The sequence below is a fragment of the Bubalus bubalis genome, chromosome 17 (assembly GCF_019923935.1).
Source record: "Bubalus bubalis isolate 160015118507 breed Murrah chromosome 17, NDDB_SH_1, whole genome shotgun sequence".
Classification (NCBI taxonomy): Eukaryota; Metazoa; Chordata; class Mammalia; order Artiodactyla; family Bovidae; genus Bubalus; species Bubalus bubalis.
Genome location: NC_059173.1, coordinates 3,853,868 through 3,875,452, shown reverse-complemented (window position 1 = coordinate 3,875,452; position 21,585 = coordinate 3,853,868). Strand labels below are relative to the sequence as shown.

The window sequence follows — 21,585 nt, the reverse complement described above, 5'->3', positions numbered from 1 at the left end:
TCTCGGGCTTAAGTCCTCCGTATGTTGGCCAAATGAAGCATAATTCTCAGTTTTTAGGTTGTGCAAAGTTTTTTCTTTTTTTAGCTGACAGAGTAAAGCAAAGCCTTTCCTAACTTTGAACTCTTAAATTTCTTACCTGGGATTTTATTTCAGGCAATGATGCCACAAAGTTGGCAGTACAGCTTGGTGGGGAGAGGAGTTTTTGTTATCAGTAGGATTGGGTTTGCTTTTTAAAAATTTTTTAGTGTATCTTATCCTAGACTGCAATTTCTTCAGCTGTAAAATGGTGATAATAACAGTATCTACCCATTTAAGCTGTGAAGATTAAATTGGATGTGTTGTATTGAAATTAGCTATTAATCCGAGAAAATTTCCCGCTATTTGTCATGACCAGTTGTAGGTTCTGGGGATAAAGTGATGAACAAAACAAATAAGATCCTTATCTTCAAGTAGCTTTTACTTAAGAATAGGACAGAAAGACAACAAACATTAAAAACAAGGATAAATAATTGCAGAGTGCTGTGGGAAAAAACAATACAACAAATGCAAGGATAGATTTCATTTGACTGATTCAGCCATTTTCCAGAAAAGTCAAAGACAAAACGTTAAAATGCTAATCTTACAGGTGAATATGTTAGGGCCTGAGGGAACTCGGTCCTGGTTTGTAGATTTGTTCTACAAGTTATTGTGTACGCAGAGTCGGACAGGACTGAGCGACTGAACTGAACGCATTACAAATTTTTCTTTTTTGCTTGTTTGTTTGAAAAGACTTCTTTTACCTGAGCTTTGGTGGAAGCAGTGTGAAATTGTAGAACCTTGAGCACGCTACATTTACTTGCATCACATTAAATTAGTTTTATTCTGAGCACAATTACAGGTGAAAGATACTACCATTGTTCGAGCATTGTCTTGCCCCTGGCCGTAGAGCTAGGAAAAGATGCCTTGCCCAAAGGTTGACTTCCTCGCCCATTCCCAGATCCTGTTTCTGTCTATTCCAGCTGGAGCGTCCCAGCTAACCCCTCGCCCGTTGCGGACGTACGGCTGATGTGTAGCCCCGCCCACCACCGGGGCGTGTCTACCGCTCCAGACCACGCCCCTTGCTCCGACCGCCGGCAGAAGGCCAGAGCGTGCGCGCGCGTCCCCGCTCGCGGCCCGGCTCGGCGTCGGGAGCGCGCTCTGTGTGGCTGGTGCCGCCATGTTGTTGTGGTTGTGAGAAGGCGGTGGCGGAGGCGCAGCCGGTCGAGACGCTCCAGCGGCCCAGGCGCTGCCCCCCGCCGGCCCTGGCTGGGCGCCTCGAGGGGTGGCGGAGGCCGTGCCGTGACGGGCCTCGCCATGTTCTGCACCCCGGTAAGGAAGCCCACCCCCCCGCCCCCCCGTCTACTCCGGGGGTGAGGAGGAGCTGGAGGAGGGGCCGTCTTCGGCCCCGGCGCCGCGGCTGTCACCCTCTGAGGAGGCGGCGACCCGCGGGGGGCTGGGGACGGCGTGCGTGGCCCGAGGAGGGTGGCCCGGACGGCGGCCACGGCCGCCAGAGGGAGGCACGGGGAGCGGGAGCGCCGCGGCGGGGCTCGGCCCGGACCCTCGGCGTGGGGGAGGCGGGGTCCGGCCGGGGCGGCCTTTCCGGACCCGGTGGGGAAGGGCCCACGGGGGCGAGGGGTGTGAGGCGCTACCCGGTAGCGTCCGGGGAGATGCCCGCTGACTTCAGGAGGTGAGCGTGCGGCCCTCACCCCGACCGGGTCCGTGGGCGTCCTCTGCGGCGGGAGGTCGGAGGTCGGGGGCCTCGGAGCCCCCGGGGCGAGCGGAGCGGGCCCGGGACTTGTGGGAAGGAGGAGTGGCCGCCTGACTGGAGCAGGGCATGCTCCTGAGCTGGTCCTGGCGTGGGAAGGATGGCTCGGAGGTGCTTGAGAGAACTCAGCACTGGTCAGACTGCCTCACGAAAGGTTCGAGTGCTTTCTCAGGCGAAAAATCCTGCCGCTTAGGACCCCTAGGATAGTATTGTTGGTTGTACTTTGGGCTGGAAAACTTGCCTCAAAACAGTAAGGGTGAATTTTATGGCCATTTTAATAAACTCCTCCGGGGTCTGATAACCTTACTTGTGAGTTTTGCACAGGAGCTACTGTGGGGGGTAATGATATCCAGGTGTTGTCTCCAGACTGAGGCCTAAATTCTTACCTGTTTTAGTATCTTGACATACACTTTGTTGTATGACAGTGTCTGCTTTTTTTTTTGTTTTTTCCCCCCCCCAGCGAGGGAAAAAAGTGGGCTTGCTCTTGCAGTTGAGCTTCACCTTCGTTTCTCATAATGTGGGCGACGGTGCCATCAAGGCCTGCGTTGAACTGTGCGGGATGATTTTTGTTTTTAGTATAAAATAGTTGGGATTTATAGGTGTAGAGGTGTTGGGGACCTCCCGCTTTCACATCTAAGGCTGTTCCAGGAGGGCAAGAGACAGGATGCATGTTTTTTTTTTTGCTCAGAGACCAAGTGAGGGACACCAGCGTGTGTTGGTGTCCCAGCCTTCCCTTCTGAGGCTTGTGACCTGGGTGGGAAGAAAAGCTTAGAGAAGGACACTGTTTGGAGTAAACCCAGTACAGTTTGTGATATTTAACTAAATTTGGAGGGTTCCAGAATTGTAGATTGGCTCCGTATGAAGGCTTCTTTCAGCTCTAATTAACTCCCTTATTTTCAGGTGGCCCAGAGCTGTTCACGTAACCAGTATGCCTCTGTGGCCCCACTTGCAGTTAGTTAATAGCAAGCCATAGGAGAACCCAAGTTTTCCCAGTTTGTAAACCAGGTTTTCTAGTTTGGTGGTTAACTAATTAAATACCAGTTGTCAGAAATAGTACGGACTGCCTGAAATGCTTATTCCAGGCCCCACACGGGACCTGGTGAATAAAAATCTCTGAGCCTTACAAAGCTCCCTGAGTGATTCTAGTCAGCCAGGTTTCTGAATGTCTGCTTTAAGTCACCTCTGGTATTCCAAAGGATTTCCAGTAATTACAACTCCTGAGATTGTTTTTAATTGTTTATATAATTTGAGAGGTATGGAAAAGAGGGGAGCCTGAGCATCTCTTAAAATACAGTGGATTTATGTACGGGAAGCAGATCGATTGCCAAAAATTATCTGTGCACATCTTCAGGGACGTGCTTCATAAAATTAGAGGTATATCCAGAGATATAATGAGCAATCCAGAGGACAGAAGCAGAGAGGGAGAGGCAGAAAGTCTGCTTGTGGGCCATTGAAGAGCTCCACTGAAGCTGCTTTTCAACATCACTGTTGCCCCTAAACTGTCTGATTGAGGTTTCTAGTAAAGTGGGGGTAGGGCAGGTGAATTAGCAGTCACTTGAGACTAGGCTTGTGAACCAGGAAGGTTTACTATGGATTGTGAAAAGTTCTTGAAATATGCCTAAGGCCTTGAGGAGTGGCAAAGTCAGTTCTAAAGTCTGATGTAGTTCTGGTTAACACTTTCGGTTGGTAAAGTGGAGTGCTGAGTTACCAAAGGAAGTATTCATATTTCAGAGGGGGTGTGGTAAGGTTTGTTATAAGTTTGGAGGAGTTGGAAGAAAATGTTACAGTCGTAGAGAGCAGTGAAGGAGTTTGGTCAACATCCTGTTAAATCATAGTGTAGTACTGTTAGGGAAGCACACCCACCTGTCCACTACAAGAGCTGGAGGCCTTGTATGGTTTTTTCTTTGGTATCTGGAGTAGTTATCATAGTTCTGAGCATATACTATGCCCTCAGGTATTTGTTGAGTAAATGGATAGTATTGAGGTGGGAAAAAGAACAGTTTTGGTGGTTGATGACAGTGTTTGTTATTAAAAGCTATTTGATAATTTGCATTGAGTTAGAGTCAGATTTTTTAGTCCTTGTGGTTTGCCTAAGAGATTCTGTTTTCTAAAGACTGTCATTGGACACTATCCTGTCCCTAGTTTTGGGGTCTTAAATGTTCCTTGGTTTTTTATTTTTTAGATTGTGTTGTTAATTGACTGCTGCTGGGAATGTCACTTCTCTAGACCTCCATTTTCTTATCCGTAAAATTAAAAGGTTTGTAATTATTGACCTAAAGTAGTTTCTCCAGCCTGATTTTGCAAATCTTTATTAATTTGTAATTGTTATTTAGTATTAGTCTCATATAGGTAGATGAACCTTCTGTTTTGGATTCTGCTTTTGACTTATGGATTATAGACATTGTCCAAAACTGCTCTGGAAATTGCAAGCATGTTGCAAGTGTTATGCAGAAACAACATGCTTATGCTGTTGTAATTCACTTAGTGTTGAAATCAAAACGGATTTCACATAGGGAACTTCATAATTGAGTGTGAAGCCACAAGAGTAAGAATGGTTTGGTGCAAGTTTGTGTAATTTCTGTGGTCAGTTGTTTCTTACAGACCACCCAATTCTGTAATTTTCTATGCTGAATTTATATGTAGTTTTATAATCAGTGAAACTTTAGAAAATATGAGATCAAATCCATACCTGATTGAACTAGGATTCCCAATTTTAGAAGCTACCAGAATTGCTAACATTGTTATTTTTCATTTTAATTTTGTGCTTTTATCTTCACTTTTGCATCTAGAACCTTAACATAACTTTCAAGTTCATATCAGACATTTCAAGTGAAAACCGTTGTAGCATGACAGTGGTTGACTAGTAAGTCCTGAGTTCAAGTCTGGGTTGTGCTTCTCATTAGCTGTGTTTTCTGGCAAACCACATAAGCCTTCTGAGCTTCAGGTCCCTCATTAGTAAAAGGAAGAAGAGCAACTTCTCTGTGTATTTCACTGTGTCAGTGAGGATGAAATGGAATGGTGTATATGAAAAGCAGTCTAAAAATGTCAGTGGATGATGATGGAGCCCTATTGTATTAGAATCCTGTTTTCCTGGAAGAGTTGATTTGTGGAGCAGTGGTAAATCTGGTATTTGCTGTCAAGTGTGGAATTTAGTAATATCGCTGATAAAGCAACAGAAAAGATTTCTGTTCTGTACTCTTTGCTTGGAGAAACCTTTGAGCAGCACTTGCATCCAGTCTGCCAATAGGAATAGTCAGTGTTTCAAGAAACTTCAGAGGGCCGAGATGTCTTAAATTTGTGCCAGGGTTTGCAGGCTACCCACTCCAGTATTCCTGGGCTTCCCTTGTGGCTCAGCTGGTAAAAAAAAAATCTGCCTGCAATGCAGGAGACCTGGGTTCGATCCATGATTTGGGAAGATCCCCTGGAGAAGGGAAAGGCTACCCACTCCAGTATTCTGGCCTGGAGAATTCCATGGACGGTATAGTCTCTGGGGTCGAAGAGTCGGACATAACTGAGAGACTTTCACTTCACTTGCCCTTATAGTAGATTTGCTGGATTTCACCCATTTTGTTATGTTGGCGTGGAGGTGGAAAGTGATAGGGTCAGGGAGTTTGGCACATTCTGTGTAATGTTTTAGGGCTGTGTTTTCTAAATGGCAGGTGGCAACATAATGAAATCAATGTGGTTTCTAAAAGCACATAGAAAATGGTAAAAATAATTATTGATTTGTGAAACTTTTGTTTTATTATACATTACTTATGTTACTATATGTGTACTGTTGTCACATAAAATGTAATTTTATAATTACAGTCCCCCCACCCCCCCAACGCCGCTCTATGCAACTTTTGGGATCTTAGTTTCCAGACCAGGGATTGAACCGGACCCCTGCAATGAAAGCGCAGAATCCTAATCACTGGATCGTCAAGAAATTCCCAAATGTATTTTTTCTTGAGTTGTAAAACTTGGAAGCAATTGCATAGGGACACAGTACCCGAGCTTTGCAGTTAGGATGACTATAAAATAGTGAGACATAAAACAAATGAAAAATCACAAGAAAATTGTGAAGTTTGGTTAAATTTAAAGCTGTTTTGTTAAAGGTGAAATACTGTGTGTGTGTGTGTTTGCACGCGCGTGCACACGCAGTTATATCCGACTCTGTGACCCTTTGGGCTGCAGCCCACCAGGCTCCTTTGTCTGTGGGATTTTTCCAGGCAAGAATACTGAAGTGGGTTGCTGTTTCCTCCTCCAGGGGATCTTCCTGACCCAGGGATCAAATCCACATCTTCTGCTTGGCAGGCCGATTCTTTACCACTAAGCCACCTGGAAATCCACAAAATACCTCATAGCTTTGTTATAAATTGTTGACTTAATGAACATAGTTAAGACATAAACTTATGCTAATATTCTAACTCTTTTCCCTTAAATGGACTGTCTGGTAATTACAAAGATATTGTCTCATGGTGCGGATTACTACATCCAGCATCATCATGTTGGTTATATGTCCAGACCTAGATCTGTTACATACCTATTTGTTTCTTCGTATGTTTCAGTTCAGTTCAGTCGCTCAGTCGTGTCCGACTCTTTGCGACCCCATGAATCGCAGCACGCCAGGCCTCCCTGTCCATCACCAACTCCCAGAGTTCACTCAGACTTAAGTCCATCGAGTCGGTGATGCCATCCAGCCATCTCATCCTCTGTCGTCCCCTTTTCCTCCTGCCCCCAATCCCTCCCAGCATCAAAGTCTTTTCCAATGAGTCAACCCTTCGCATGAGGTAGCCAAAGTACTGGAGTTTCAGCGTTAGCATCATTCCTTCCAAAGAACACCCAGGAGTGATCTCCTTTAGAATGGACTGGTTGGATCTCCTTGCAGTCCAAGGAACTCTCAAGAGTCTTCTGCAACACCACAGTTCAAAAGCATCCATTCTTCAGCGCTCAGCTTTCTTCACAGTCCAACTCCTACATCCATACATAACCACAGGAAAAACCATAGCCTTGACTAGATGGACCCTTGATGGCAAAGTAATGTCTCTGCTTTTGAATATGTTATCTAGGTTGGTCATAACTTTCCTTCCAAGGAGTAAGCGTCTTTTAATTTCATGGCTGCAGTCACCATCTGCAGTGATTTGGGAGCCCCAAAAAATAAAGTCAGCCACTGTTTCTACTGTTTCCCCATCTATTTCCCATGAAGTGATGGGACCAGATGCCATGATCTTGGTTTTCTGAATATTGAGCTTTAAGCCAACTTTTTCACTCTCCTCTCTGACTTTCATCAAGAGGCTTTTGAGTTCCTCTTCACTTTGTGCCGTAAGAGTGGTATCATCTGCATATCTGAGGTTACTGATATTTCTCCCAATAATCAATCTGGCAATCTTGATTCCATCTTGTGTTTCTTCCAGCCCAGCGTTTCCCATGATGTACTCTGCATAGAAGTTAAATAAGCAGGGTGACAATATACAGCCTTGAGGTACTCCTTTTCCTAATTGGAACCAGTCTGTGGTTCCATGTCCAGTTCTAACTGTTGCTTCCTGACCTGCATACAAATTTCTCAAGAGGCAGGTCAGGTGGTCTGGTATTCTCATCTCTTTCAGAATTTTCCACAGTTTATTGTGATCCACACAGTCAAAGGCCTTGACATAGTCAATAAAGCAGAAATAGATGTTTTTCTGGAACTCTCTTGCATTTTTGATGATCCAGCGGATGTTGGCAATTTGATTTCTGGTTCCTCTGCCTTTTCTAAAACCAGCTTGAACATCAGGAAGTTCACGGTTCACATATATCTGAAGCCTGGCTTGGAGAATTTTGAGCATTACTTTACTAGTGTGTGAGATGAGTGCAATTGTGCAGTAGTTTGAGCATTCTTTGGCATTGCCTTTCTTTGGGATTGGAATGAAAACTGACCTTTTCCAGTCCTGTGGCCACTGCTGAGTTTTCCAAATTTGCTGGCATATGTTTAGAATGATTTTATTATGAGAGATAGTAGGAAGCTTTCCTGATTTCATTTATGTTCTAAATATATTTTCTTTAGCTAATGCTTCTGTAATTTAGTTGCAGAAGATACATAAAACTATTTTTCTGAAATATTCATAGATTGATAATGTGGCAAATGTAAGGAGTTATAAGTATATTGATAAATCCTAGCATTTGAAAGAATTGATATAAAGACAGGATGGTTTACTTGAAATAGGGTCATTCTTATTTTTTTGTTCACGCCTCTCATGTTTCTATAAGATAAAACAAATTTATAATTGTAAAGTATTTAGACTGATTACACAAACCACATGGGGCAAAGTAGTGTGTTTATAAAAAGCTTTAGAAGTCTACAGAGCAATAATAAGGAGTTTTAATTTAATTTCATTTTAAATTTCAAAATGAAGTTTTTATTTTTGATTATGAAAGCTACAGTACATATTTGTGTGAGTGTGTGTGAAACCTACAAAAAAATGGAGATAATGTAGGGGAATGAAAGAAAGTAGAGCTGATCCCTAATCTCATTTAGATGTAATGTTTGGTGTTTTTCTTTTTTACTTATCTACTGAAATACTTAAAGAAGAGCAACTTCCCATGTCCAGTTGATGTTCCCTTAATGGGTATTCAATATTCTGTGATATGGGTGCAGCATAGTTTACAGCAATTCCCGGTTAATGGACATTTCAATTTTCCCGCATAGAATCATAAAACAGAGCTGTGATGAACTCTTTTGGACTTTTTTTTTTTTTTGGCTGCACCAGATGGCTTGAAGAATCTTAGTTCCCTGACCAGGGATCAAACCCGTGTCCCCCGCAGTGGAAGTGAGTAGCCCTAACCACTGTATTGCCAGGGAAGTCTCTCGTTTGAGCTTTTTAAAATACAATTATGCTGCTATTTTCTCAGGCTAAATTCCTAAAAGTGGGCTTATCTGGCAAAGGGTGGTTGTTTAAATTTCAGTATACTCAGGGTATCCTCTAAATAGGGTGCTATTTTAAAGTCTCGGCAACAGTAGTATCATTGCTACTGCTGCTGCTGCTAAGTCGCGTCAGTCGTGTCCGACTCTTTGTGACCCCACAGACGTTAGCCCACCAGGCTCCCCCGTCCCTGGGATTCTCCAGGCAAGAACACTGGAGTGGGTTGCCGTTTCCTTCTCCAATGCATGAAAGTGAAAAGTGAAAGTGAAGTCGCTCAGTCGTGTCTGACTCTTAGCGACCCCATGGACTGCAGCCTACCGGGCTCCTCCGTCCATGGGATTTTCCAGGCAAGAGTACTGGAGTGGGGTGCCATTGCCTTCTCCCTGGACAGTCCCATGGACAGAGGATCCTGGTGGGCTGCAGTCCATGGGGTCGCTAAGAGTCGGACACGACTGAGCGACTTCACTTTCACTTTTCACTTTCATGCATTGGAGAAGGAAATGGCAGCCCACTCCAGTGTTCTTGCCTGGAGAATCCCAGGGACGGGGGAGCCTGGTGGGCTGCTGTCTACAGGGTCGCACAGAGTCAGACACAACTGAAACGACTTAGCAGCAGCAGCTTGTTGGTGGGAATTTAAAACAGTTTGGAAATACCTTTTCCTTTGTTCTTTTTTCATCATCAGCCCTTACCCTCTACAGCTTAGCTGTGGAAGGAGCAGGTGAAAATGGAAGGGCAATGATAGAGACTACTTAAAAATTATTGAGTGTTAATCCTCAATCCTTAACTATTTAATTTACAAATAATATATATAGTAACTGGTTATAGTGTGTCTTATAAAATATAGAGAAAAAAATTAACGAGGATGAGAATTAAAGTTCAAGTATCTTTCTCCTTTACTGCAGTGGAGCATCTTGGGTACTCCTTGGGTGTACTAGGTTCTACTTTGGATATAACTGCTTTAGACACTTAAGATGTAATGTTGGGCTTTTATGGTTGACTATTTCAGAGCTTTTCCACTAGTTCTGCAGGTGGTCCAGCCTAGTTGGATTATGATAGTCTTCAAAGTGGCCCATGCTATCGAGAGCCATGTCTGCAATAAGGGCAAACATAAACCTTGCTCATAAAGCACCAGTTGAGGCGCTTGTCTTTGTCTTTGTTGAGGTGCTTGATTTGAAAAGGGCCAATCATGGGATAGGAAGCAGTCTCAGTAAGTAGCCTACTTCTCTTAGAGATGAAGAACTGATATTCTGTAGAGTATATTTTTAAAAGTCTCTGCTTTATGGAAAGCAGTTTGGTTGTAACATTTTTGTTTTCTAAGAGCTTAGGTCTTGGAGACTGAAAAAGATGAATAATTGCTACATACTAGCTTTCCTTTGCTTGCAAAATACCACAATTAACCTGTCACTCTTTAACTCCATTTGGAAGAGCCTGAGTCAGTAACTTAAAAAATGCTTTCTTGGGCCAAAACTTTCTCTGAGTCCTGGATTAAAAGGTGACTTTTTCTTAACGTTTGAATATGTTCCTGTTTTTAAAAAATTTAAACTTTTTATTTTGTGTTGGAATATAGCCGATTAACAATATCGTGGTAGTTTCAAGTGCACAGCACAGTGAGCCAGCCGTTCATATGCGTTCATATGCATGCGCCCGTTCTCCCCCACACGCCCCTCTCGTCCAGGCTGCCCTGTGACACTGGGCAGAATTCTTTGTGCTTAAGTTCATAAGTTACTTTTGATTGGCCCCTCTCCTCCCTGCTGCTTAGTTACGAAATCTGGAAATGGTGCTTTTACCCTACAAAAATGAGTCTCCCTCTCTCTTCCTATCATGGGGAGTTTAATTTCAGTAATTTTATATGGATGGGTCATTATTGGAGAAAGATGATATTGAAGTCTTTGAGATTGTGAAAAGAGCAACTTGTGATTATTTTTTGCCAGTTAAAAGATAATTTATATTGAAGGTGATTGCTGTATATAGTATTTTTGGGAAAAGGCCAGGTATTCCTTTTTACCTTAGGTAGCATGATTTATAAGGTGTTGTCACAGACATCTTAGATCCTCATAAGGGTTTGAGAGCATCATTTAATCACGGGTAGTATTGTGACTCCTTTGAGGCCACATGCCTCAAAGGAGTGTTTGACATCGTGTTTAAAGACTGTAAGCCTGAAGAAGTAGGTGGTATTTAGTCACTAAGTCATGTCCAACTCTTGCGACCCTGTGGACTGTAGTCTGCCAGGCTCTTCTGTCCATGGGGTTTTCCAGGCAAAAATACTGGAGTGGGTTGCCATTTCCTCCTCTAGGGAATCTTCCCCACACAGGGATGGAACCCTCATCTCCTGCATTGGCAGATGGATTCTTAACCACTGAGCCACCCAGGAAGCCTGCAGAAGTAGGTACTGATGGCTGTTCTCCTTCACTCCTCAGCATTTCATGTACTGCCTGGTATAAAGGAAGCTATCAATTTTATGGACTGTTTAAACTCTTACCTATATATTTACACGTGTAAATAAACTATAGTCTTGTGAAACCAACACATCACTTTCTGTAGTTAGATCGTTCCTTCATCTGATGTGCACAGAAAACATTTCTGGGGGAGAGGTCATTAATTTTACATCAGCCTTTCAGATATCCTCTTACTTTCTCTTCAGGATAGATGCATGGTGACAAAAAAGTCTTGATGTAATTCCTTTCATTGTGTGGGTTCCTCCTACTGGCAAGACTCGTGTGTGTGTGTGTGTGTGTGTGTATATGTGTATGTATCTGTATTTATATAGTAGCTTGCTATTTAAAAAGGAAACATACTCAGTTTTTGTGTGTATAATGGTTCTTCAAACATGGACTGCAGGGTTTGCCATAGTGTGAATGAAAAGGAGCAAATATAATTTCTGTCACTTATCTTATTCTCTCCAGTTCCCTGTACCTGTGGTTTGGTTTATTCCGAAAAGGCTGAAAAAAAATTAGTCTTCTGAAGAAGTTAGTATTTTATTTCCCCTTTGATCTGCTGAACTTAAAATCATGTTTCATAAGTGAACTAATATACTTTTATACATAAGAGAGACTCTATAAAGACAAGAATGGAAATACTAATAGTGATTAATTTCTGGCTGGAATAGTGACCATTTTCTGCCTCATATTCTTCTGTAGTTTTCCAGTTTTCTGTAATGAACATGTGTTACTTTTTTTTTTTTATTACTATTATAATTAGGGAAAACCTGCTATTTTAAAGTACATTTTAATGTCCTTAGTTTTCATTGGCTGGCTTATGAAGATTTAAATCATAGCATTAAAAAAATGGGTTGTGGACTTCCTTAGTGGTCCAGTGGTTGAGACTCCACACTTCCACTGAAGGAGGTATGGTGAGGAAGTTCCACATGCCATGGGGTGTGACCCCCCCCCACCCCGCAAAAAAACGAACATTAATCGAGTCCAGTTCCTAAGGAGAGTGGCAGCTGTAGGAAGCAGTATGGGAAAATGGGGCAGGCAAGCCGATTTGAACTTTCTTACTGTAAATTCCACTGTGGCACTGAGGCAGTCTGGGCGTTGGTCACAGTTAAACACAAGACCTCCACCTGATATTTCCCTTCCTAATGAGCTGATGGAGAATTATGAATGATATCTTGAAAAGTCAGATACTGTGAACTTAAACACAGAACTCGGCCAGAATTCCTAGTTTTCCTGCTGACTTGCCATGTGGAGTAAGAACTGTAGCCCTGTGTGTATTTAAAAATATTAAATGGGAAAAAAACCCCAAATAGGATTATAGCAGCTCAGATGTGATACTGATTTTGCACATGTAATTTGAACTGGAAGATACTTAGATAAATGACTTTTATTTTGACAGTTGGGGTTTTGGTGTTAATGTATATAGCTGGGAGTTGAGCCACTGTAAATTTATTTACTCATTCATCTGTTGATACTCTAGGAAGATCTATATAATATATCCAGAGTTTAAGTGATTAGGTAAAGCCTATCAGCTTTTGCTGTTTATTGAACATTATAGTAACTTCAGTGCTTGTGTAGATAGATGATATATCATTCAGAATGTTAGATTTCTGGGGTAGAACATTATTAACTGTCTGCCCTTACTTTATTCTTTTAAAGAATAAGATTAAAGTTCAAGGGCAATCAAGGTAATAAAGGTAGATACTAATATAAATTTATAGGCTTTTTTAGTTTAAAATTTTATAATAAAGATATATAGGTTTATTAAAAAAAATATCTTGTAGAAGTTGATTAAGCCCATTTTTCTGTTCCCAAATCCCACAATCTTGGCTTTCTTTTTTTAAAAGAAAATTTAAATATTTCAAAAATTCAGAAGAATATGGAGAATAATTTAACAGACACCATGTGCCTAAAAGTTGATTTAGATTTAATAGATGTTGATATCTTGTAAAATTTGCCTCAAAGAGGTATTTATATTTGTTTTTAAAAAGCAAAATATTACATCGTTGGAGTCCTTCCTGCATTCATCTTAAATCCTACTTCCATTATCCAGAGGTGGTTTTACCATTTTAGGCCATCCTGTGCTGTTTTATTCTTCCTACAGATGTCTGTGTGTGTTTGACATATAGTATTATTGTGTTTCAAATCCATATAGTACCTTAGTGTATATATTCTGCTGTTTGAAAAAGCTTGAAATTTATCTATGTTAATATATGTATGTTTGCTTAATAGCTATGTAGTACTCAGTTGTATGAATAGACTGCAATTTTAGTCCCATATTGTTTGTTTTTGATTAATATACAGATCTTAAAATTTCCTTTTAATATGATCAGGCTGTACATGGCTGATTTACAGTTTTTTTCTCAATGTATTATAAACATCTTACCCTATCGCAAAATCAGTCAGTTCAGTTCAGTTCAGTCGCTCAGTCGTGTCCGACTATTTGCGACCCCATGAATCCCAGCACGCCAGGCCTCCCTGTCCATCACCAACTCCCGGAGTTCACTCAGACTCACGTCAGTGATGCCATCCAGCAATCTCATCCTCTGTCGTTCCCTTCTCCTCCTGCCCCAATCCCTCCCAGCATCAGTGTCTTTTCCAGTGAGTCAACTCTTCGCATGAGGTGGCCAAAGTACTGGAGTTTCAGCTTTAGCATCATTCCTTCCAAAGAAATCCCAGGGCTGATCTCCTTCAGAATGGACTGGTTGGATCTCCTTGCAGTCCAAGGGACTCTCAGGAGTCTTCTCCAACACCACAGGTCAAAAGCATCCATTCTTCGGCGCTCAGCCTTCTTCACAGTCCAACTCTCACATCCATACATGACCACAGGAAAAACCATAGCCTTGACTAGACAAACCTTTGTTGGCAAAGTAATGTCTCTGCTTTTGAATATGCTATCTAGGTTGGTCATAACTTTCCTTCCAAGGAGTAAGCGTCTTTTAATTTCATGGCTGCAGTCACCATCTGCAGTGATTTGGGAGCCCCCAAAAATAAAGTCAGCCACTGTTTCCACTGTTTCCCCATCTATTTCCTATGAAGTGATGGGACCAGATGCCGTGATCTTCGTTTTCTGAATGTTGAGCTTTAAGCCAACTTTCTCACTCTCCTATTTCACTTTCATCAAGAGGCTTTTGAGTTCCTCTTCACTTTCTGCCATAAGGGTGGTGTCATCTGCATATCTGAGGTTATTGATATTTCTCCCAGCAATCTTGATTCCAGCTTGTGTTTCTTCCAGCCCAGCGTTTCTCATGATGTACTCTGCATAGAAGTTAAATACACAGGGTGACAACATACAGCCTTGATGTACTCCTTTTCCTATTTGGAACCAGTCTGTTGTTCCATGTCCAGTTCTAACTGTTACTTCCTGACCTGCATATAGGTTTCTCAAGAGGCAGGTCAGGTGGTCTGGTATTCCCATCTCTTTCAGAATTGTCCACAGTTTATTGTGATGCACACAGTCAAAGGCTTTGGCATAGTCAATAAAGCAGAAATAGATGTTTTTCTGGAACTCTCTTGCTTTTTCGATGATCCAGTGGATGTTGGCAATTTGATTTCTGGTTCCTCTGCCTTTTCTAAAACCAGCTTGAACATCAGGAAGTTCACGGTTCACATATATCTGAAGCCTGGCTTGGAGAATTTTGAGCATTACTTTACTAGCGTGTGAGATGAGTACAATTGTGCGGTAGTTTGAGCATTCTTTGGCATTGCCTTTCTTTGGGATTGGAATGAAAACTGACCTTTTCCAGTCCTGTGGCCACTGCTGAGTTTTCCAAATGTGCTGGCATATTGAGTGCAGCACTTTCACAGCACCATCTTTCAGGATTTGAAATAGCTCAACTGGAATTCCATCAGCTCCACTAGCTTTGTTCGTAGTGATGCTTTCTAAGGCCCACTTGACTTCACATTCCAGGATGTCTGGCTCTAGGTCAGTGATCACACCATCGTGATTATCTGGGTTGTGAAGATCTTTTTGTACAGTTCTTCTTTGTATTCTTGCCACCTCTTCTTAAGATCTTCTATTTCTGTTAGGTCCATACCATTTCTGTCCTTTATCGAGCCCCTCTTTGCATGAAGTGTTCCCTTGGTATCTCTAATTTTCTTGAAGAGATCTCTAGTCTTTCCCATTCTTTTGTTTTCCTGTATTTCTTTGCATTGGTCGCTGAAGAAGGCTTTCTTATCTCTTCTTGCTATTCTTTGGAACTCTGCATTCAGGTGCTTATATCTTTCCTTTTCTCCATTGCTTTTCACTTCTCTTCTTTTCACAGCTATTTGTAAGGCTTCCCCAGAGAGCCATTTTGCTTTTTTGCATTTCTTTTCCATGGGGATGATCTTGATCCCTGTCTCCTGTACAATGTCATGAACATCATTCCATAGTTCATCAGGCACTCTGTCTATCAGATCTAGTCCCTTAAATCTATTTCTCACTTCCACTGTATAATCATAAGGGATTTGATTTAGGTCATACCTGAATGGCCTAGTGGTTTCCCGTACTTTCTTCAATTTAAGTCTGAATTTGGCAATAAGGAGCTCATGATCTGAGCCACAGTCAGCTCCCGGTCTTGTTTTTGCTGAGTGTATAGAGCTTCTCCATCTTTGGCTGCAAAGAATATAATCAGTCTGATTTCGGTGTTGACCATCTGGTGATGTCCATGTGTAGAGTCTTCTCTTGTGTTGTTGGAAGAGGGTGTTTGTTATGACCAGTGCATTATTAGTCTTTGCCCTGCTTCATTCCGTATTCCAAGGCCAAATTGGCCTGTTATTCCAGGTGTTTCTTGACTTCCTACTTTTGCATTCCAGTCCCCTGTAATGAAAAGGACATCTTTTTGGGGTGTTAGTTCTAAAAGGTCTTGTAGGTCTTCATAGAACCGTTCAGCTTCTTCAGCGTTACTGGTTGGGGCATAGACTTGGATTACTGTGATATTGAACAGTGTGCCTTGGAAATGAACAGAGATCATTCTGTCGTTTTTGAGATTGCATCCAGGTACTGCATTTCGGACTCTTTTGTTGACCATGATGGCTACTCCATTTCTTCTGAGGGATTCCTGCCCGCAGTAGTAGATATAATGGTCATCTGAGTTAAATTCACCCATTCCAGTCCATTTTAGTTCGCTGATTCCTAGAATGTTGACATTCACTCTTGCCACCTCTTGTTTGACCACTTCCAATTTGCCTTGATTCATGGACCTATTTACCTGTTTTTTAGGACTGTAGTTTTTTTAAACTTCTTATAGACACAAGAGAGTTACTTACCCAGTCCTTTACTGATGGACATCTAGGGATTTTTTTGGGGGGGGGGTACTTTTTCCCCGTATTGCAAAAAGTGCTGTCTCTGATGGATATTCTTGTGCTTTATACTTTTGAACAGCTGTAGGGTAATTTCTATAGAAATAATTCTGCAGAGTAAATTTTGGGGGAGTAGAACTGCATGCAATAAATATTGATGCTAAACCAGTATGTATATTTGTAACTTTCTTACTCCTGGTCTGTTCACTTAGTTTCGTTCAAAATTGGGTGCTGTGTAAGAGGCGCTGAGCTGGGTAGTTTTGCCATATAAAACAGCTAACATGTTAAAGTTGCATAGTAGAAATGAGGAGTTCAAGCTTTACTTAGGTAAGGCACAAAGAGCTATGTTTGGGAAATAGTTTTTGTTTTGCTAGCACAGAATAGAAGATTCAAAAATAAGTTTGTAAAGTGCTAAAAATTGAAATAAAATATTAAAGTACTTGAAATTTCTTTTACTCTCTGTACTGAGCCCTTGCAGGGAAGAGATGTCTTGTGGCAGTGTGCATAATTGAGAACAGGCAAAGATTGGAAAGCAGTGAAAAATCTGTCCTGTACTCAGAATTAGGTAGTAAGGACCTGAATTAAGGTGGTGGCAGGGTGGTAATTTAGCTTGCTAACTTAAGCATTCTTAGTTGACAGTCTGAAGGAAATACACAAATACTTGAATGAACTAGTTGAATGGGAAGTTTAGTGGCAGGGACTCAGAGTTGGTGGGTTTTGGGCCTCAGAGAGTAGTGATGGTACAGAAATGTAGAACTGGGAGGGGGAGTTTGGAAAAGGACAGAAATGAAACCCTTGACACATTTAACTTTGAGACCAGGGAATATTCAAGTAAAAATGTCTCGGAGGAGCTCGGAGATAAAAAATTTGAGGCAGGAAGAAAGGTAGGTCTTATCTGAATGAGATCTTGAACCTAGAAGAGCCAAAGATTGATCTTCTCCCACTCCCCTAAATGTGATCTCAAAATTTTAAAAAGCTGTTAAAATTAGGCTAATGAGGCCAAGGAGAAGAAATTTCCAAATGAGTGATAATTAAATTTGAGTGAGATGGAAAATAAGTTAGTGATCCATACTACTCATCCATCATCATTTTTTATTTATTTTTTTAAATTTCTCCTCTCCACCCCAAGGCCTTTTAACAATTTATTTATTTGGCTGTGTTGGGTCTTAGATGCAGCATGTGGGATCTAGTTCCCTCACCAGACATTGAACCCTGGTGCCCTGCATTGGTAGCATAGCGTCTTAGCCACTGAATCACCAAGGAAGTCCCCATTTTCTTAGGATATGCATTCAGGATATTGTAAGGAACGAGGAGTGTGACACAAGACAGCATATATGGAACGTGTTGTTCAATAGAAGTTTCTCTGATTCCTTCTGACATTTGATAACTGCTGTTCAGTACATATTGAGCACTTGAAATTTTGGCTAGTTTGAACAAGGAGCTAAATTGAGCATTTTAATTTTAAATAGCCACGTGGTTAGTGACTACATGTTGGACAGCACTGCTTATGGACTCTTTAAAATGAGACAGTGATGTAGATTCGCAGAAGGAGAGCATCTCAGGATAAAATAGAAGCATATACTTATCTAAAAATTTTGTTGCAGTGCTATCAAACTTGCATTGGAATTAAGTATTTTGGTGCAAACAAAATTTTGCAGTTTTGTATTGTTGGCTATAGTTGACAACTCTTTTTTATATAAAAGAGCAAAATTATTTTTAAGAGACTTAGAGTCTGCAATTTCTTCATGATGTCCCCTCTTTTTCTTCTGTCTTGCATTTTAAAGGTTATAATTCAGTTTCATGGATGAAAGGATATTTATTGAGATATTTTGGATTTCTGTTTTCTCCTATTAAAAGTAACTGAAAGTTTCTTAGAACTCTCACTGGGGGGAGAGAGTACTAGTTATCCTTTAAATAAACCAATACCTTAGATATTTTATGGCTTGAGGAATGGTTTGCTTTCAGAATGATTGGTTTAAATTGAATAGTTGACGGCAGTGAGAGAACCCTTTTTACTCCATGCTCTTCTATGCTCAGTTGAGTCTGACTCTTTGCAACCCTGTGGACTGTAGCCTGCCAGGTTCCCCTATCCACGGGATTTTCCACCAAGAATGCTGGAGTGGGTTGCCATTTCTTCCTCCAGGGGATCTTCCTCACTCAAGGATGGAACCCGTGTCTCTTGCGTCTCCTGCATTGGTAGGCAGATTCTTTACTGTTGTACCACCTGGGAAGCCTAAATGCACTTCGTCTGCAAGAAGAAAAATTAAGTGTATATGGAAGAACCCACTCACAAGGCAGTGCTAACTGTGTGATTTCATTTTTATAAAGTTACCAAAAAACTCCTGATAGATGGCAACAGAAGTCAGAATAATGGTTATCTTTGGTAGTGAGCACAGGGAGACTGGGGGGTTGCTAGTTATGTTCTGTATCTTGATCTGGGTGGGAATTTCATGGTTTGCTTTATGAGAATCATTGAGTTGTGTACTTAAAATGTATATACTTTTTTTGTATGTATGTAACACTTCAGTTTTAAAACTTTTAGCACCTCACGTAATTTTAGCGAATATAGTTTTCTTCAGCTTTTTAAATTTTCTTCTACCTCTATTCATACATGAATACACTTAATGAAGAAACCTATTTTATCTTTTCAAATTACAACGTTAAACATGTGGAAGGGTTCATAAAACAAATGTATAGCTTAATGAATTTTTAAAATGAGTAATATTGGAGGGACTTCCCTGGTGTTCCAGTGGTTAAGACTCCAGGCTTCCACTGCAGGGGGCAGAGGTTCAGTCCTTGGTCTGGGAACTAAGATCCTGTGTGCCTTCCTGCATGCTGTGTTGTGGGGCCAAAAAGTACATTGGAGGGTTTGGTTTTGTTTTTGAGTGTGTCATACCTGTGTGTCTGTAAGAAGGGGAGGGATTGGTAGAAGGCCAGAATGTTTGAAGAGAACAAAGTTTTGAGGACTCTCAGAATACCAGATCTGTGCCTTGGCTTTGTCTTCACTTTGCTATCTCTTTGGGCAAGTTACTTGACTTAATTTGGGCCTCAGATTTTTCTATACAGTAGGGATAATACCTAACCTTTGCAAGGCGACTGGTGCAACTGAGGTAAAATTAATAGGAACATAGAATAATATTATTAGGCCTTTAGGCCATTAAATTTTGGTCTCTGACGTCACAGAACAGAATTGTGATATGAAAAGAAAATGATTTGTACAAGGACACACAGTGATTAAGATCATTCATTTAGATTGGCTTAAAAATTTGAGACTTCTAAGTATGCCAGACACTATTCTAAGCAATTTGTATGTATTAAGTCATTTAATTGTCTGGGATTATTCCCAGCATGTGTGTGTGCTAAGTCTTTTCAGTTGTGTCGGACTCGGCGACTCCTGCCAGGTGGCTTTGTCCATGGAATTTTCCAGGCAAGAATACTGGAGTGGATTGCCATGCCCTCCTCCAGGGGATCTTCCCGACCCAGAGGTTGAACTTGAGTCTCTTTCCTGCATTGACTGGGGGGTTCTTCACCACTGGTGCCACCCGGGAAGCCCCAATTATTATATTTAATTATAATTATTCCAGTTTTACTGACGAGGAAATCAAGGCAAAATGGGGTTAAGTAACTTGAGAGGTAGTTGAGTTCTTTGCCGTATTGCCCAGTTAAGTGAAAGCTCTTAAAGATTTTAGGCAAATGTTAAGATCTTTTAATAATCTTTTGCAGGTTTTGTAAAGTAAAATTTTGGGTTTTTGAACCGAAATTAGAAAAGGAACCTTATTTGTTGTGACTATCCTGATTATGGAAAAGATTGATATTAATATTTACTGTTTGAATTTTATTCCCTCCTTGACAAAGCTCATTTTCTTCTTACAATGCCTAGGATGTAAACACTAGTTTTCTTTTAAAAATGGATTTGTTTTTTAATCCTCAATCAGTTTGTTTCTGCCTGCAGATACCGTTTATATTTGTAGGCAAAATGTTAATGGAAGGGAGCTATCAGACTCGGAGGCAGCTCTAACATGGTTTAGTGTTCTGCTGTTTTGGTATCTGGTCCCTGTTTTTCATAACTATAATACAGATTCTGTCACATCTGTGGTTTGAAAAAATTTAAGCCATGGTTTTTTAGTATAATAATAAAATTTAAAGTATAATCTGTATACAGGAAAAGTCACCCTTTTTGAGTACTGTTCTGCAAGTTTTGGAAGCATGTGATCAGTACTCTCATCAAGATATAGAAGAGGTCCACCGTCTCAAAAATTCTCCTGGTCTTTCAGTCGGGGGACTCCCACTTCTTGTCTTTGGCAGCTCAGGATGTGCTCTGTCACTACAGTTTTGTCTTTCCCAGAGTTTTATGTAAATGGAATCATGTGGCATGTAACTTTTTGAGGTTGGCTGCTTTTATTTAACATAATGCACTTGGAGACATGCGTAGTTTGTGTATCAGGGATTACTTTTTATTGCTGAAGCATCCCATTGTATGGATGTATCCCAGTTTTTATATTCACGTTCCAAGATCATTCAGGTTGTTTTCAGAGCTGGTATAAACATACTCACACACATGTATGTGTGTGCCCGTATTAATGTGTTTTCTCATGGTTAAAAAAAAAACCTGGTGCCTAGAGGTTTTTTAACTTTACTATGGAACTTTAAAAAGCTTGTAATATTCACAGAATTTTGTTATTTTCTTAGTAAATCCCTCCCAAAATTTCACTCTTAGAATGAGAGTAATTTGTTATATAAATAACCTTACAGTGTAAACTGTAAATAGTATTTTTAAAATTAAGGAAATAGGCACATGTACTTAATCACTGGGTATATTTACTTATCAAACTCCTTAGTGCATAATTTTTTTTTTAAGTTTATTTTTAATTGGATAATTGCTTTACGATGTTGTGTTACTTTCTGCCGTACAGCAGTGTGAATCAGCCATAGGTATACCCATGTCCTCTCCCTCTTAAACATCCCTCCCACCTCCAACCCACTGCATAATTTCATATTTTGTTTTTAGTAGCTCTTGAATTGTGAGCCTTTGACTTTCTTTTGTTCCTCTAGCTAGCAGAATGGTTATATAATTGGTTGTGAAAAGTCTTAAGGAGAACAGGCTTAGCACTGTGGACTCCCCCAAGATGACTGGAAATACTAACATCGATGGCCTATTTCATGTGAACATGTCTTGACACTTACAGTTTATGGTTGATTAGCT

The 21,585-nt window shown here is 40.9% G+C and overlaps 1 protein-coding gene across 13 annotated transcripts in view; it reads left to right on the top strand.

The window, feature by feature from the left end:
- Positions 1–1,142: 1,142 nt before the first annotated feature.
- MTMR3 (myotubularin related protein 3) overlaps positions 1,143–21,585 on the top strand; it is a 132,219-nt gene continuing 111,776 nt past the window's right edge. For 8 of the 13 annotated variants that reach the window (XM_025267375.3, XM_025267374.3, XM_025267372.3 and 5 more), the window contains exon 1: positions 1,144–1,347. The gene's annotated coding sequence lies outside the window, so the exon portion shown is untranslated. Of the gene's footprint in view, positions 1,348–21,585 lie in introns of all 13 variants that reach the window. The other 5 variants (XM_025267377.3, XM_025267376.3, XM_025267373.3 and 2 more) reach the window with 2 other exon arrangements.